Source organism: Coenobita brevimanus, chromosome 69, assembly GCF_032717465.1.
Source record: "Coenobita brevimanus isolate Jiangsu-jjx chromosome 69, ASM3271746v2, whole genome shotgun sequence".
Classification (NCBI taxonomy): domain Eukaryota; kingdom Metazoa; phylum Arthropoda; class Malacostraca; order Decapoda; family Coenobitidae; genus Coenobita; species Coenobita brevimanus.
Window position 1 is genome coordinate 14,951,069 of NC_137022.1, and position 16,883 is coordinate 14,967,951.

Here is a 16,883-nt window from a genome sequence, read left to right on the forward strand (position 1 = left end):
CGAGGTTCATTTCAAAATTACATCATTGCTCACAATCACTAAGTTCCCATCCATGCTCCTAACTTCCTAACCTTAGTTACAAGAAAGAAAACGGTTAATGGTTTTGAATTTCGCTCTTCCGTTACCAGATTACATCACTTCCAAATTTCCATTTCTTATTTACAAAATAAAATTCACTTGATAGGTCAATAATACTATTACAATTACATTTGGTTTATATAATAATTCATGGATAGTGTAATGTGTGTATGCTCAAGTCTTTGGACAATACTATGGGAAAGCCTCATGTTCACACTGACGTCGCCGGTGTCTGTGGACTGAACAAACGTCCATTGTATACGACGTCTGGGGCTCGAGTGGCTACGTTAAACTTTCAACAATATTACTTCATATAGTCCATGACAAATAAGGATTAAACAAAGAAAAGGAGGGGGGGGAAGGAGAAATGTGGACGGCTCACCTGAACGTACGTCCATTATATACGACGTCTGGACCTCAAGTGGGCTCCTTGGGTACGCTAGCGATGCCACTGCTAAGTCAAATGAGGTGGTGTTTTTGAAATATGGTGGGTTTCAATTGTCTTTACAATTTATTTAGCAGTGTACCCATGACGCCAGGACTTTTGATTGAACTGGGGAAAATTTGGGATTTATTCCTTACTTAATTTAGATACTGATTCTATCACTATCTCACTTTGAATTTTAAGGCAGCTCATGCCATCTAGTGACGGCCAAGACAAACAGGACCTTTAAATCCTCACAAATGACATTATTTAGGCCTTTTGGACTGTTAATCTTACATATTTGGGTTCTAACAGCTTCATTAGCAAACATTTCACAACTAGGTTACGGAAAGAATTGTATATTCATCATTATTCTGTTTAAGGTTTAAACTCGGCGCCTCACAATCGACGCACAAAGAAGAGGACAATCTGCGCGCATCTGTTATTCATTACTCGACCAGACTGAGGAATTCCCATATCTCAACATCCACAATTACATCACCCACTGCATAGATACAGAGATACATACGTATAAAAATAGTTAACCCTACATTAATCATTAACATATGAATTACTACTTAGGATAGGAACTTATAAACTAATATTCAGGTTACACCCTATCTAACTTAAAATTACAGTACTACTAAACACATACATGAATATCAAATTTGTGGCACTACACGGCTCCCACGTTCGGAAAACAAATTTTACCCAAGTCAATTTTCTATGACATGTGCATGGATGGAATGTTGTTACTCTAATAACTGCTATGTACACTTTGAATTGGAATGCCTTTCCCCACAATCGGTGGCACCTATCGGTCCACATTAAACACCTGATGCATACCTCGGAAGGTCGCTTACTCACTACATTAGGAGGTATGATCACTCCTTACTCGGGATGTTATGAGGGAATTTATGCCCCAGTCAGCCTCAGGTTTTGGAGGATAGCTTGTCGCTCACCTGAGCTCGACAGGGTCTCTCGAGATTGAGATCACCACGGGAGGCGCTTCCTTACATTCTTCCATTCGCAATCACACTCACTCTGTCCTTTTGTTTCCAGCTTTCCGCCCGCAAAAAGGTGAGCGCTCATTCTGTCCTGAAGACTCCACTACCTCACAAACCGTGCTAACTGTAAGGTGAGGGGATTATATACTCCCCTCGAAGTAGGGCACTTCCCGGTTCCAACAGGAACTCTTCCTTTTTACACCCTCTCCTCGGGGATGAGTCCACCCGGAACATAACTTTAAGCAGTTATGCTTCACAACATTCGTCACATGCACTTATCTACTTTTCTAACTAACACTCCTCTATGAGCCTCTGAGGGGCATTCCTCACTCGCGGTGGTAATCGCTCATCGTCGGGCTCCGGGGCGAGCTCCTGTTGCAACGGTTCTAAGAGCCATTCCTCGGTACCGTAATATGGTTTTACCTTTTCAGCAGCCCTTTGTATTTTTTTCCCACTAAATACATTTTCAATGATATAAACACTTCCATCTAGCAGCACTTCAATCACTTTATACGGGCCGTCCCATTTGGCATTCAGTTTTCTACAGGTACCCGGCTGTATGGTCTCTTTTTTCGCCCACACCAAGCTCTTGATTCCAACCTTCTGTGCTCTCCTCCGCCTGTCCAGGACGATACCTCTTGACGTCCCCAAAGTCGATGAAGTATTGCCCAAGACAGTGTATGATGTTTTGTGTATGTCTGTTTCTGGGTAACATTTGTCTGGCGAACATATAGTTACCTAACCCTTAACATTCTAAGTTGGAAGGAAGGAAAAGTGAAGAATTAGCACTAAGCTTAGGAAACATGGAAATATCAAGACGAGAGGTAGGACAGAAAAGCAGAAGAGGACAGTAAGGAGACAGACTGGAAATAAAAAGGCCCCCTTTAGTCGCCTCTGACGACAAGCAGGGATACTGGGGAAGTATTCTTTCCCCCCTTCCCCAGGGGTAACATCAACTAATACACTATTAGAACCTCATTACTACCAGGATGTTCTGAATATAGCGTCATGGGAGGTATTTGGGAATGATCATCCAATGCTACCCTTAGCATTCTCACTTCTCTTTGCTCTTCACTTCCCTTCACTTTCTCACCAACGCCACTAATTTGGGAACGATGAATATCTCACGGCTATTGCCACCAGTGTAATGCTGGATATGTTATCCCACCGGTTGACACCAGTGTAATGCTAGTGATTTTATCCCACCGGTATTCACCAGTGTAACGGTAAGAATTTACCATCCCCATCGTTATTCTTCATCCAGTGTAATGCTCGATATTTATATTCTTACCTGTTGTGGGTACTGATCAACTCATCCATGGATAATACAGGTGGTACTCGACTTAGTATAGTAGATGGTAAATATTTAAGAAAAAAAATAGAATTGTGGTAGCATTTGTAATTTTTGGCCGAGCTTAGATTTAATCAGTACCACAGGTGGTCGTCGTTCCCTCAGCGAAGGAATCTTGAATTGGAAGGGGAGTGAATTTGGCTTGAGGACATAATTTCCTTGATTAGGTACACCAATAAAGAAAAGAAAATGATATATACTTTACTCTAATAACGTGATGCTAGTTTCCACAAAACATTTTTAATTACATGACCCTTTTTAGTATGAGAGAAGATTGTACATGTTACTAGGGTTTTCGATGATCATTCCTCCAACTTTATTACCAGGTGAAAACAATTTGATACATACAAGCGATGTATGGAGGTGTTGTACCATACTTTCTTTTTGTCAGTTATTCTTGGGCTCGACAATAGCCTCAAGTCAGGGACCTTTTTACGAGCATGGGTTATCTGTTCGGGCTGGCATAGCCTCGAACCAATAAGAATGATTACTCGTGTTCATTTTCATCCATATAATATACTCTCATCATGCAATTCTCCAGAATCCAATATCAGTTCAGTACTATTTACAGTTCATAATCATCATTGCTATATAATCTCTAAAAAATTCATAATCACTCGGGCTTGTTTAGCCTCGAGGAATAATTAAGAAAAAAAACATAATCACTAAGAATTCGTAATCACTCGGGCTTGTTTAGCCTCGAGGTACTATTCAAACACTGTATAATCACTAAGAATACGTAATCACTCGGGCTTGTCTAGCCTCGAGGTTCATTTCAAAATTACATCATTGCTCACAATCACTAAGTTCCCTTCCACGCTCCTAACTTCCTAACCTTAGTTACAAGAAAGAAAACGGTTAGTGGTTTTGAATTTCGCTCTTCCATTACCAGATTACATCACTTCCAAATTTCCATTTCTTATTTACAAAATAAAATTCACTTGATAGGTGAATAATACTATTACAATTACATTTGGTTTATATAATAATTCATGGATAGTGTAATGTGTGTATGCTCAAGTCTTTGGACAATACTATGGGAAAGCCTCATGTTCACACTGACGTCGCCGGTGTCTGTGGACTGAACAAACGTCCATTGTATACGACGTCTGGGGCTCGAGTGGCTACGTTAAACTTTCAACAATATTACTTCATATAGTCCATGACAAATAAGGATTAAACAAAGAAAAGGAGGGGGGGGTGGAGGAGAAATGTGGACAGCTCACCTGAACGAACGTCCATTATATACGACGTCTGGACCTCAAGTGGGCTCCTTGGGTACGCTAGCGATGCCACTGCTAAGTCAAATGAGGTGGTGTTTTTGAAATATGGTGGGTTTCAATTCTCTTTACAATTTATTTAGCAGTGTACCCATGACGCCAGGACTTTTGACTGAATTGGGGAAAATTTGGGATTTATTTCTTACTTAATTTAGATACTGATTCTATCACTATCTCACTTTGAATTTTAAGGCAGCTCATGCCATCTAGTGACGGCCAAGACAAACGGGACCTTTAAATCCTCACAAATGACATTATTTAGGCCTTTTGGACTGTTAATCTTACATATTTGGGTTCTAGCAGCTTCATTAGCAAACATTTCACAACTAGGTTACGGAAAGAATTGTATATTCATCATTATTCTGTTTAAAGTTTAAACTCGGCGCCTCACAATCGACGCACAAAGAAGGGGACAAGCTGCACGCATCTGTTATTCATTACTCGACCAGACTGAGGAATTCCCATAGCTCAACATCCACAATTACATCACCCACTGCATAGATACAGAGATACATACATATAAAAATAGTTAACCCTACATTAATCATTAACATATGAATTACTACTTAGGATAGGAACTTATAAACTAATATTCAGGTTACACCCTATCTAACTTAAAATTACAGTACTACTAAACACATACATGAATATCAAATTTGTGGCACTACATTTGTGTTATACTGAAGGCAGGAGGCCATTCTGCACTTCGTTAGGTGTACAGGGAGGTGGGGGGGCTGTGCTTAATCATATGAAGGGTTGCAAAAGCGTAGCATTGCCTATACTTACAAATGGCGTAAAGTTCTGTTTCTGGGATTTAAATGTTAGCTCACTGCAAACATAATAGACGAATTGGGATGAATAAGACAGTTCCGTGGCATGACAAAGCATCTAGATGAACTCAACACTGGTGTAAAAAAAAATAATACTTAAGAAGGGAACAACACACACTGTTAACATTGTGGCACCTACAGCCAGACTGGCTTGGAACTTCTCTGTACACAGAACAAGGCTCATGTCAGAACAGGTCTAAACATGTTTCAGCCTGCACAGTCCACTGCTCTGGTCAAATTTATCCTGTCATCATTATCAGATCTTTCTCTCCAAAGGAATAAACTGATTTAATTTTACAGTTTTTCTACTTCTATCTATCTATCTATTGCCAGACGCCTCAATCCCGTTTGGGGTGGCCACAAACAAATTGCCTCCAAGTCGCCCTGTCCCCTGCCATTTCACTGCCCTGCTCCCAACTCACACCCCCCTCTCTCATATACCTCTCCACCCCATCCCTCCATCTCATCCTCGGCCTCCCCCTCCCTCTTGCCCCCTCCACCTCACTCACATACACTATCTTCGTCAGTCTTTCATCCTCCATCCTCTCCACATGGCCAAACCACCTCAGTGTGTTCCTCATAACGCTTCCTATCACATCCACATCCACACCACAATGCTCCTTTATATCCTCATTCGTCAGCCTGTCCCTCCATGTGACTCCACTGGCTTCTCTTAAATAACTCATTTCCACTGCTCTCACCCTTGACTTGTGTCCTTCCAACAACGTCCAAGCTTCACTTCCATACGTTAGAGCTGGTATCACAACTTTGTCATGTAGTAACTTTTTCACTTCCATGCTCACTTCCCTGTTTCTTATTACTGCTCTCAAAGAACCAGCAACCTTTCTTCCCTGCTGTACCCTTTCAAGCACTTCACCCTCCAAACCTTCATCCTTACTCATCACACTACCCAAATACTTAAACGTACTCACATTTTCCAATTCCTCACCATCCAACCTCGCTGTACATTCCCTGACTTCACCTCTCTCAAAGACCATCACTTTACTCTTCCCTACATTCACCTTTAGATTCCGTTTCTTACACACTCTCCCAAACTCATCCACCAAGCCTTGCAGCTCCCCTTCATCTTCACTCAACAACACAGTATCATCTGCAAACAACAGTACAGGGAGTTTCCGAACACTATCCTCTCTCACCAGGGCCACTCCAACATCCACTACTTAATATTAAAAAATTATTTTATTATTTTCTGTGATCATTCTATATGACAAAAGTTATGAACATTGTGTCATAAGAAAACAAAGATTGTTAGGAAACGTCCGATTTCATGTTTGGATTCAGCATGAAAAATTATACTTAGAGCACCCATCAATACCCTTTGAACAAAATTGTTGATAGTGTTAATTTTTTTTATGTATTGTGCGGACAGTCTACTAAACTGACAAACAGTGAATACATAACCTGTTCCAGCTTCGTTGGATGAGATAATTAGAATTTACCATAAGTGATCTATCATGACCCAACTTAAATGAAAACAGTTATGACTAAAACCAAACACCTTGAGGGACTATTGAGTCAAGAAACTCTCAGCTAACTGTCAAAACTGTTTGGTAGCCACTGCCTTGAATGGGGTTGGTCTCAGCATAGTTGGGAGACTAAAAAGCACATTTTAGAAAGTCGAGCAAACTGATACACCATTCATGGAGCTATTGCAAGAACGCGTATGTGCAGTGTGTCTCTCAATTTTACTTATAGCCTCAGGTTTATCGAGACACTGCATTGGCGTCTACGTTCCTGAAGGCGTTTTGTAGAAACACCTTCAGGTAGTCCGTCAAATCCTCTCAGTCTACAAGACGTACCGAGATTTTTTTTTTTTTTATTAGTGTTGTGTATCAATGAAGGTACTGTGTGCTGGTTGAAAAAGAATAAAGTCAAATCCAGTTGTGTCGTTTCACTGCGGTGATAATAATAGCCCTTATATCTGGCAGGTACGATCATAGGCTGGATTTTCCAACCAAAAGTTTGAAGTCTAGTACCAGATTAATGTGTCCAACAGTATGCATAAATCAGAAGCCAGTCCGTTTCGTGATGATCAGGAGTCCTTTACGCTACACACACCTTCACATGTCACCACTTGGTCGCAACTACCTTATCATCTATGAAAAAAACATTTAGGGCTGATAAATTTTAATTAACTTTTACATGCATCACTGAGTCTTGTTTAAGTTCAGTCGAGAGTTTTTGAAAACCTGATCTAATTCAAACTGTACACCGCCACAGCCAGGTATCTGCCTGGCAACCTTTCCCATCAGTATTCCAGCAATTTACTATCTGAACAACACACTGTATAAGGCGATCTCATCACATGATTTTTATTTAAATATATCTTTTAACATATTTACAAATTAATATGATAATATCTCAAATACTTACTAGAAAAGGCAATTGGAAAACAGTTATGACATCGTGATATTATTAGTTTCAGTGAAAACAGACTTGAAATACAAACAATTTAACCCCTATACCGCAGGGGTGTTTGGGGTCTCCTTTCGCGTCCCGCGAGGAAATTTGCGCGCTGACTGACTTTTTAAAAATATTTGCCAAAAATCAGTTATTAGTCCTAGAATATTAAAATTAAATATGCATATGGCACATACCTTCAGCTTTCCCCTAGGATGTTTGTTGAGCCTTCTTCGTCTACCGGAGGACTTGTGGAGACTTCTGAAATTAGGTAACGAAGTCTCCACTTTACACTTCCTGATACCCCGTAATATGGTTACCACTGCCTGATATTATAACTACAAACATTATTCTATGCATTTCAAGTAGTTTGGAATCCATATTCCAAAAAAAACAAAAATGCTGTGAAAGCAATGTAAATTTCGAGCGCATACGATCTTTCCTCATGTGCTGGTTCCCCGATGGTATTCTGAGGCGGAGCTGTCATTTATTATTTATAAACACACTCACACTTTATATTCCTAGTACTTTATTACACTTATTTATATTTACAATATTTATCTATAAGTTTCTTTCAGTACTAGTAGTTTATTTTCACTCCAGGCATTCACTTTCTCGTCCTGTATAATAGCGTAGAGAGCGAATCTGTTACTTTCACTTTCATTTTCCCAGTATTCATACATGCTAGAGTGAAACTTTCACTTTCATTACTCCTAGTATATATACCCGTATTCTTATATTACTACTTATTTACATTTCTATTTACATTCTCTATTTTATTTATATTTCTATTTTATTTACACTATGTTATGAACTGTCACTTGCAGTAACTTATAAAACTATTTTCCACTGTTCAGTTATATTTACATTAATTGCTTTCACTTGCTGTTTACATTTCCACTTGCACTGTTTTAGAGTCACCAGAAAGATCATAGTCACTGTCCATCATTATCATTGATAAATTAGCCAGTTCACGTTCCACAGCAGTCACTTAGCCCTTTACCCCTTTCCACATGAGGTTTAGTAGGGGTAGAGGTCACAGGGCCATTTGCATGGGGCTAAAAAGCGGCAGAATTGGACAGGCGCGAATCCGACGTAGTTTCATCTTGAAAGACGACAGTAATCTGAATGTTGTTGCCTAGCGGCAGTGAAGGGCTGCCAATGTCAGCGTGGTGACAGCTGCTAATATATATGCTATGAAATGATTGGCAGGAAATCTAGACAATACATAATAAATTAGGTAGTTCCAGGTGAATGTAAATATCACTTAGGCTTCTCCCTTCCTTTCTTATATATATTTTTATTATGAGAACAGGTCATACGGCATATTTCAAGGGGAAATAAACAGGGAAAATTAGTGAACGAGTGCACGTGAGGTGTTGCCAGGTGATAATTAGCCCATTCCAGATGTATGGCAGTATCAATTACCTTTTCTCTTTCATTTATATAGTATTGTGTATAAGAATAGGGCAAAGGGTACATTCAATGGATAAAATGAGTGGAAAAATCCATCCAGCCTTTGTGTAGTGCAGTGCAGCTGGTCAGGCAGGAGGAGAGGGTAATGGAGGGAAGGTAAGGAAAGGGGGAGTCAAGGACAGGAGAAAAATGGCTAAATTGTCAACAGTGGATGGGAGTACAGGTGACATTAAAAGAACTGAGTATAGCTGGATACTGGTAGTACTGATAGATGATACAAACCACCACTTGAAAGCCTGGGCGAATTCAAAATAACACAGAATCACAAAAGTGATGCTCCACGGTATGATCCCTTGCTCCCGAGCATCACGAAGTGACGCCCCATGGTTAAGGGGTTACAGAAAATCGAAATATTATACAGTAGCTGAGGATCATAACTTCAATTACTTTCGATCCAAAACAGTTACAGTACAGGTCTTTATATTAAATATACGTTAACTGTAAAACTGAAATAGTGCACGCCGCCTACGCCATTAAAATTTATGATTTACTGCTGTCATTCCTGTTTCCTACCAAACGGCTACTTTTATTACCTCACACAGTTCGTTAATTCTGCAGTTGCAATCTGCCTTGTTATACAGTCTCAGAAAATGCATACATCCGCCAGTGCCAATGAAATTTATGATTTATTCCTGCATCTGGTACTATATCCAAATTAAAATCTAGTCAACTTTTTCTTGATGCATTGTCCACTGATTCACAAGATTTCATTGAAATTCGATTTTTTTTTAAATTGTACACAAGCTGACAGACAAACAGACACAGGTGCATACATAACCGCCATCTAACTTGGTTGGCAGAGATAATAGGTGGATTTACGTCCACTCATACACATGCTCCATGACTCACCAGCTTCCCTTGCTTTTTTTTTTTTTATGCGAGGAAGAAGGAACCAAAGGCCATGAGCCCGCAGTTACAGTTCCCTCCAAGAGAAAAACAAAATACAATAGAGAGCCAAATTCAAGATCCGATCATTTTGAGATGCTTGGACACACTGCGGTTGAAAGACTGGAGATCATAGGCAGCAGGAAATACAGACAGAGGGAGAGAGTTCCAGAGCTGACCTGTTGCATAAATGAAAGACTGGGAGTAACGTTTAACTCTTGCATTAGAGAGTTGGACAGAAAAAGAATGAGAGTTTGCTGCCAGACGGGTGCTACGTGCCCGTCGTAGAGGTGGAGGAATGCAAGCAGACAGTTCAGAGGAGCAGTGACCATTAAAGTAGCGATAGAAGAGATAAAGAGGCAACAGTGCAGCGAAGAGACAGAGGTTGAAGGGAGTCAGTAAGAGGAGGAGAGTTAATGAGACAAAAAGCCTTTGACTCCACCCTATTGAGAAGAGCTGTATGTGGGGAGCCTCCCCACACATGAGAGTTGTACTCCACACAGGGGCGGATAAAACCCCTGTATAGAGTCAACAATTGTGCAGGGGTAAAGAAAGAGCGGAGTCTACTTAGCACATCCAATCTCTTGGAAGCAGATTTTACAAGAGATGTAATATGATCTTTCCAAGATAAGTCCCGAGTAAATGAAACCCCAAGTATGTTCAAGGATGATGCAGGATTAAGCTGAATATTATTAAACATTAGTGGGTATACCTGTGGAAGAATTTGTCGGGTTGATAGGTGTAAGAACTGAGTCTTAGATGCATTAAAAACAACCATATTATTTTTATCCCAGTCAGAGATACGAGCCAAGTCAGACATTAGGTGTGCCATAGCCTCATCCCTTGTTTGTTGAAGTAACTGTTGAGATGGGCATTGCGGGAACTGAATGGAAAGGTGAAGAGTGGAGTCATCAGCGTATGAGTGGATAGGGTTAGATGTACAGCTTAGAAGATCATTGATGAATAAAAGGAAGAGAGTAGGTGATAGGACAGAGCCTTGAGGAACACCACTGTTGATAGATCTAGGAGAAGAATGATGGCCGTCTACAACAGCGGCAATAGAACGACCAGAATGAAGCTAGCGATGAAGGCACAAATAGAAGGATAGAAACCGTAGGAGGGCAGTTTGGAAATTAAAGATTTATGCCAGACTCGATCGAAAGCCTTTGAGATGTCAAGTGCAATGGTAAAGCTTTCGCCAAAGTCCCGAAAGGAGGATGATCAGGAGTCTGAAAGATAGGTGAGAAGATCACCAGTGGAGCGTCCCTGACGGAACCCGTACTGACAATCGGAAAGAAGGTTGTGATAGGAAAGATGCCTTAAAATTTTTCTATTGAGAATTGGCTCGAAAACTCTTGAAATACAGGACGTTAAAGCAATTGGACGATAGTTGGAGGATTGGGAGTGGTCACCCTTCTTTGGGGCTGGCTGAATGAGAGCAAACTTCCAGCAAGAAGGAAAGGTACAAGTTGACAGACAAAGGTGAAAGAGTTTGCCTAGGCAGGGTGTAAGCACAGAAGCACAGTTCTTGAGAACAACAGGAGGGACTCCATCAGGCCCATATGCCTTGTTAGTACTGAGGCCAGTAATGGCAGAAAATACATCAACTGAAGAAATTTTAATGTCAGCCATGAGGAAGTCAGAGGGGGGAAGAGATGGAGGAACAGCACCGGAATCGTCTAAGATGGAATTGAAGGAGAAAGTCTGTGCAAAGAGATCTGCTTTATCAGTAGAAGAAATAGCTACAGAACCATCAGAGTAGAAAAGAGGAGGGAAGGATGATGAGGTAAAGTTGTTAGAAAGATTTTTGGCAAGGTGCCAGAAGGAGCGGGAAGAATTCGAGTTGGAGAGTTGAGAGCATTTAGTATGGATGAAATTATTATTAGTAGAGCGAAGAACAGACTTAGCACGATTCCGGGAAGAAACGTAAAGATGATGTGATTCAGGGGTGGGTTGGCTCTGGTACGTTTTGTAGGCCCTCTCCTTGTTGCAGACAGCATTAGAACAAGCGTGATTAAATCAAGGCTTTCTTGCGTTAGTCAAAAGATATGAGAAAGGAATGTATGCTTCCATGCCCGAGAGAATAACCTCCGTAATGCGCAAGGGACACTCAGATGGCTCCCGGCCATGGAAGCAATAATCATTCCAGGGAAAATCAAAGAAGTACTGCCTGAGGGCCTCCCAGTCCGCGGCTCCAAAATGCCACAAGCAACGTTTCCCTGGAGGGTCAACAGGCCGTACCGGAGTGATAGGACAGGTTAAGGTAATAAGGTTGTGATCGGAGGGGTCCAACGGAGAGAAAAGATTAACAGAGTAAGCAGAAGGATTGGTTGTGAGGAAGAGGTCAAATATGTTGGGGCTCTCTCCAAGGCAGTCAGGGATACGGGTAGGGTGCCGTACAAGCTGCTCTAGGTCATTAAGGATGGAAAAGATGTAGGCTTGTTCACCAGGTGGATCCGTGAAAAGAGAGGAGAGCCAAAGGTGGTGGTGAACATTGAAATCACCTAGAATGGAGATTTCAGAGAAAGGAGAAATGGATAGAATGTGTTCCATCGTAGAAGTAAGATAGTCGAAGAATTTTTGATAGTAGAATTAGGGGATAAGTAAACAGCACAGATATATTTAGTCAGAGAATGACAGGAAAGCCGAAGCCAGAGTGTAGAGAATTCAGAAGAATCGAGTTCAGGAACACGAGAGCAAGACAAGTCGTTGCGTATATATACACAACAGCCACCTTTGGTTTTGAAATGAGTATAGAGAAAGTAGGAGGATACAGAAAAGGGTTTGCTGTCAGTTGCCTCAAACAGCTGAGTCTCCGTTAGAAAAAGAAAGTGAGGTTTAGAGAAGGAGAGGTGGTGCTCAACAGAGCGAAAGTTAGAGGAAAGGCGCGAATGTTGCAGAAATGAAGAAGAAGAGAGTCAGACAGTGGTTCCAGGCACCTCGAGTCGTCACCGGGAGAGGGGCAGATGGTGGGGGCATTTATGGTCCCCCCCCTGGGGGGTGATTTGCCATGAACCATATATAACAGCAAATCAGTAACAGCGATTCTCACAATATTCCATTCGAAATGCTGTATAACGCTGGGGCTACCATAGTCCAGAATGAAAACCCATTGAATCCAGTCAAATGTTATTCCTGTTTCTCTTGCCATCTCTATTTTTTTTATTTTTTTATTTAGACATAACAATACCCCCTACACCCTTTCAATCGGATGACGTACATTTATTTTATTCCTGATACTAGTCGATGATATTCACCCGTTGAGAAACTGCTTTGAACTATCAACACCAGACATCTGTCCCATGTTTAATAATATCATCTATTGGCAGCAAAAACATGAGAACAAAACGTCATCGGAATGAAGGGGCTAGTTGAATATAATATCCTGGTATCAGCAACAGTAAACCATGTATGACGTCACTAACCAATTTATGGTAACATCCATAGGTAGCGTACAATATGAAGTATTCCTCCCAATTACAATATGTTGTGTGATATGTTACCACCAATATTTTCCGACACAGCATCTGAACAAGAAAATATCTGAAAGAAAATTATTAACAGGAAGTAAATGGAGGTGAGAACTGAGAGTGAGATGATGAAAACGGGGTTAAAGGAGAGACGATGCAATTAGGAGTAAGAGGAATGAGAGATCAATGTACCAGGCTAGAAGTCACGGCCATCATTCCAATGGATATGCTGGGATGCTCTGTTGTGAATTATATGATAATCATTTCACCCGTTTTCAAGGAAACTTTTTGGCCGTGTAAATCTAAATATTCACCTTAAAGCTCACCAAACCTGGACAGTATTTCATTGAATAACAGTAACCATAACTGATGAAAAATTGTCATCTTGACCATCCTACCTACTCCACTCTTTTCTTCCCGTTCATCCCACCTATTTTAAGATGTGAGAGTAACTCAGTTTTTCGCTCACTATCGGTTATTGGACACGAGGTGCTCCACGCTCGAAGATTTTAGCGACTTCTAGCAAAACAGCCTCACATCATATCATAATACACAGGATCACCTACTCTCACCATACCACTACAATGACATTAAATAAAGCGCCATAAAGCTACCGAATCCAGTAGTTCTGTACTTGTAGTTTCTCCTCCTTCATCCTTGACTTGCAGCTCAAGCAGCCCATAATTCATTCATTTTAACACGGCGGAAATGTTCGTCCTTTTCCAGCTTATTTCTCGTAACTCAGTAGCAAAAAAAAAAAAAAAAAGGGGGGGGGGCAATGTTATGGTTGTACATCCTCTACATTCATCTTTTGTGACCCGTATCATAATCTTGTCTTAAACTTTTATTACAGCTCAGCATTCAAGATGGAGAGACAGTAATTTTACACCTAGTTAAAGTGAATAGAGTACAGTTACAGCACCTTTCTTGACAGAATTACATCTGCTGGTCTCCCACACAATTCACCACCTTCCCAGTCCATGGCGTCCACTCGTCTCGACACTCCCACCCAGAACTGAAAGTCCTAAAAACTACTGCACTTACTGGGCTAATTTTGGGTATACACACTTACAGGCATGATCTAATCGTTCCTTACTGATCTAAGTCATCTCGATATTCATGAAGTGCCCCCAGAAGCACCTAAATTGTCTGAAATTATCATCATTTGATGTACTTAAGTCAGATCATGGTTCAACTGAACTAGAATGACAGAATGGAGTTAATCTGACCTAAATGGATGTGGCTGGACATTTATTGTGTTGATTGGGTTCTGGCCCCGAAAGGCGCTGAACTGTCCTGAATTAACATAATTGGATAACAAAGGCCTGAATGAGAAAAAATTATATGAACAGGTTTATTTGGAAGTGGATGGAACGTTAACGGACTTGGATGGTCCTGAACGAACTTGATTGGATATAACTGTCTGAATGGAAATGAAATACCTGACGATCTAAAATACCTGATTTGATCGAAAATATCTGATATGATCTAAAATACCTGATTTGATTTAAAATATCTTATTTGATTTAAAATACATGATTTGATCTGAAATAGCCGAGTTGATGTAATCAGACCTTAATGGCCCTGACCAGACATAAACCTGATCTGAATGGGGTCAAGTGGATATTAATGTACCTAACTGGATCTGAACTGACCTGAACAGCTCTGAACGGACCAGAATTGACCTGATCAAGCCTAAAAGGATGTAAATTACCTAAATAGGCCTAACTGGATTTAAGTGGACCTAATTTGGCAGCCATGAAAGAATCTTAAATAACCTGAGTGATTGGAATGAATATAATTTATTTGAATCAATCTAATGAGCTTAACTGGATCGGAATAAGCCAAACTGAACCTGAATTGAATTGGAAGACCTTGGACGAGACAAAACTGACCTACTGAGCCTGTATTCACCTATTCTGAACGATCTGCGTGGACCTAATTGACCCGAATGGGTTAGTCCCAGGCTATTTCAAGCTCTGCCCTCCTGACGGCTATGCACTCTGTTGATGGTTATGCCAGTTAACTGTTATGTCAGCACGACACAAAAAAGTAATCTACAGACGTGCTTAGTTACTCTTGCTGCCACTAAACGATATTGTTCTGCTTAGATATGACCCTTGATAGTGGAAAGTTTAGAGAATATTTTCAGCATGCAGTGGTATTTTATATATTACTGAATTTCGATGATATTTTACTGGGTTCTCACGTCTATGTAGTTAAAACTGAAACAGGTACCAAGATATTAATCGACTTGACAGACTGTCTCCTGAGGTAAGTAACTACAGTCTCCTTTCCCATACAAACAAACATACGACACCAGCACATGCATCCACCTACTTCCAGTACAATCCTTCCCAAGTGGACGTAAGATTTCAAAGGAAATTTCCTGATTATAAACTAACGTAATGGAGACCTCCAGTCCTGAAGTCCACAGCACATTCTTTCTTCTTCTTCTACTTCTACTTCTTCTTCTTCTTCTTCCTCTCCGTCTTCTTTTCTTTTTTATTCTCTTCCTTTAATTCCTCTTCTCTTCTTCTCCTCTACTTTTCCTCTTCTTCTCCTCTTCTTTTCTTCTTCTCTTCTTCTCCTCTATTCTTCTTTTTCTTCTTCTTTGTCCTCAGATCCCTGTGTGAAGGTGAGGCTAGTTGTTACTCAGTGTGTGCGTGTGTGTGTGTGTGTGTGTGTGTGTGTGTGTGTGTGTGTGTGTGTGTGTGTGTGTGTGTGTGTAAAATACGAGTATACTGAGAAAGACTGAAAGAGCTCATTAACCGCAACAATACAACATTCACTGCAAGAGGTGTGCATTTGAAATTTTTACACATGCGCTCAATAGTGAAGGGAAGGGTATTGTGTGTGTGTGTGTGTGTGTGTGTGTGTGTGTGTGTGTGTGTGTGTGTGTGTGTGTGTGTGTGTGTGTGTGTGTGTGTGTATCTATCAATCTATATTCATGTGCGTTTATCTAATTACCTACCTAACTACCTATCTATCCATACATATATATATATATATATATATATATATATATATATATATATATATATATATATATATATATAGATAGATAGATAGATAGATAGATAGATAGATATAGATTATATATAACGAGCTGAATTAAATAAGCTTATGAACAAAAGACAAAGAGAAGAAAAAAGAAAGCGAAACATGGACATGATCAAAGAAACCATCAAAAATGGAGAAAGTCTGAAACAGGTCCGAAGTAAAATGGCACCAGGAAAGTTCCAAAAAATGACATCACTGAAAGTAAAAAACGGTGAAACCATTCAATGCACAGATAAGATGTTGAAGAGAGTTGAAGAATTTTACAAAGAACTGTATGCATCAAAGACAGTAGTACCAATAGCTAGCTATTCAGTTAACTCAAGTGAAATACCTGACGTAACACGAAAGTAAATATTTGTCTTAAAAATCTGAAAAGGGGGACGGCTCCGGGAGAAGATGGAATAGTAAAATATGTATTGTCGGATGCAGGAGCACAAAATAGGCTTGCTCACTTTTTTACCCAATGTATTAAACAGAAGAAAATTTCCAAAACATTGTGTAATGCAATAGTTATTTTATTCTACAAATAAAGGTGACTCAAAAGATTTTACTAACAATCGACCCATTAGCTTATTATCAGTCATTTACAAGCTCTTCA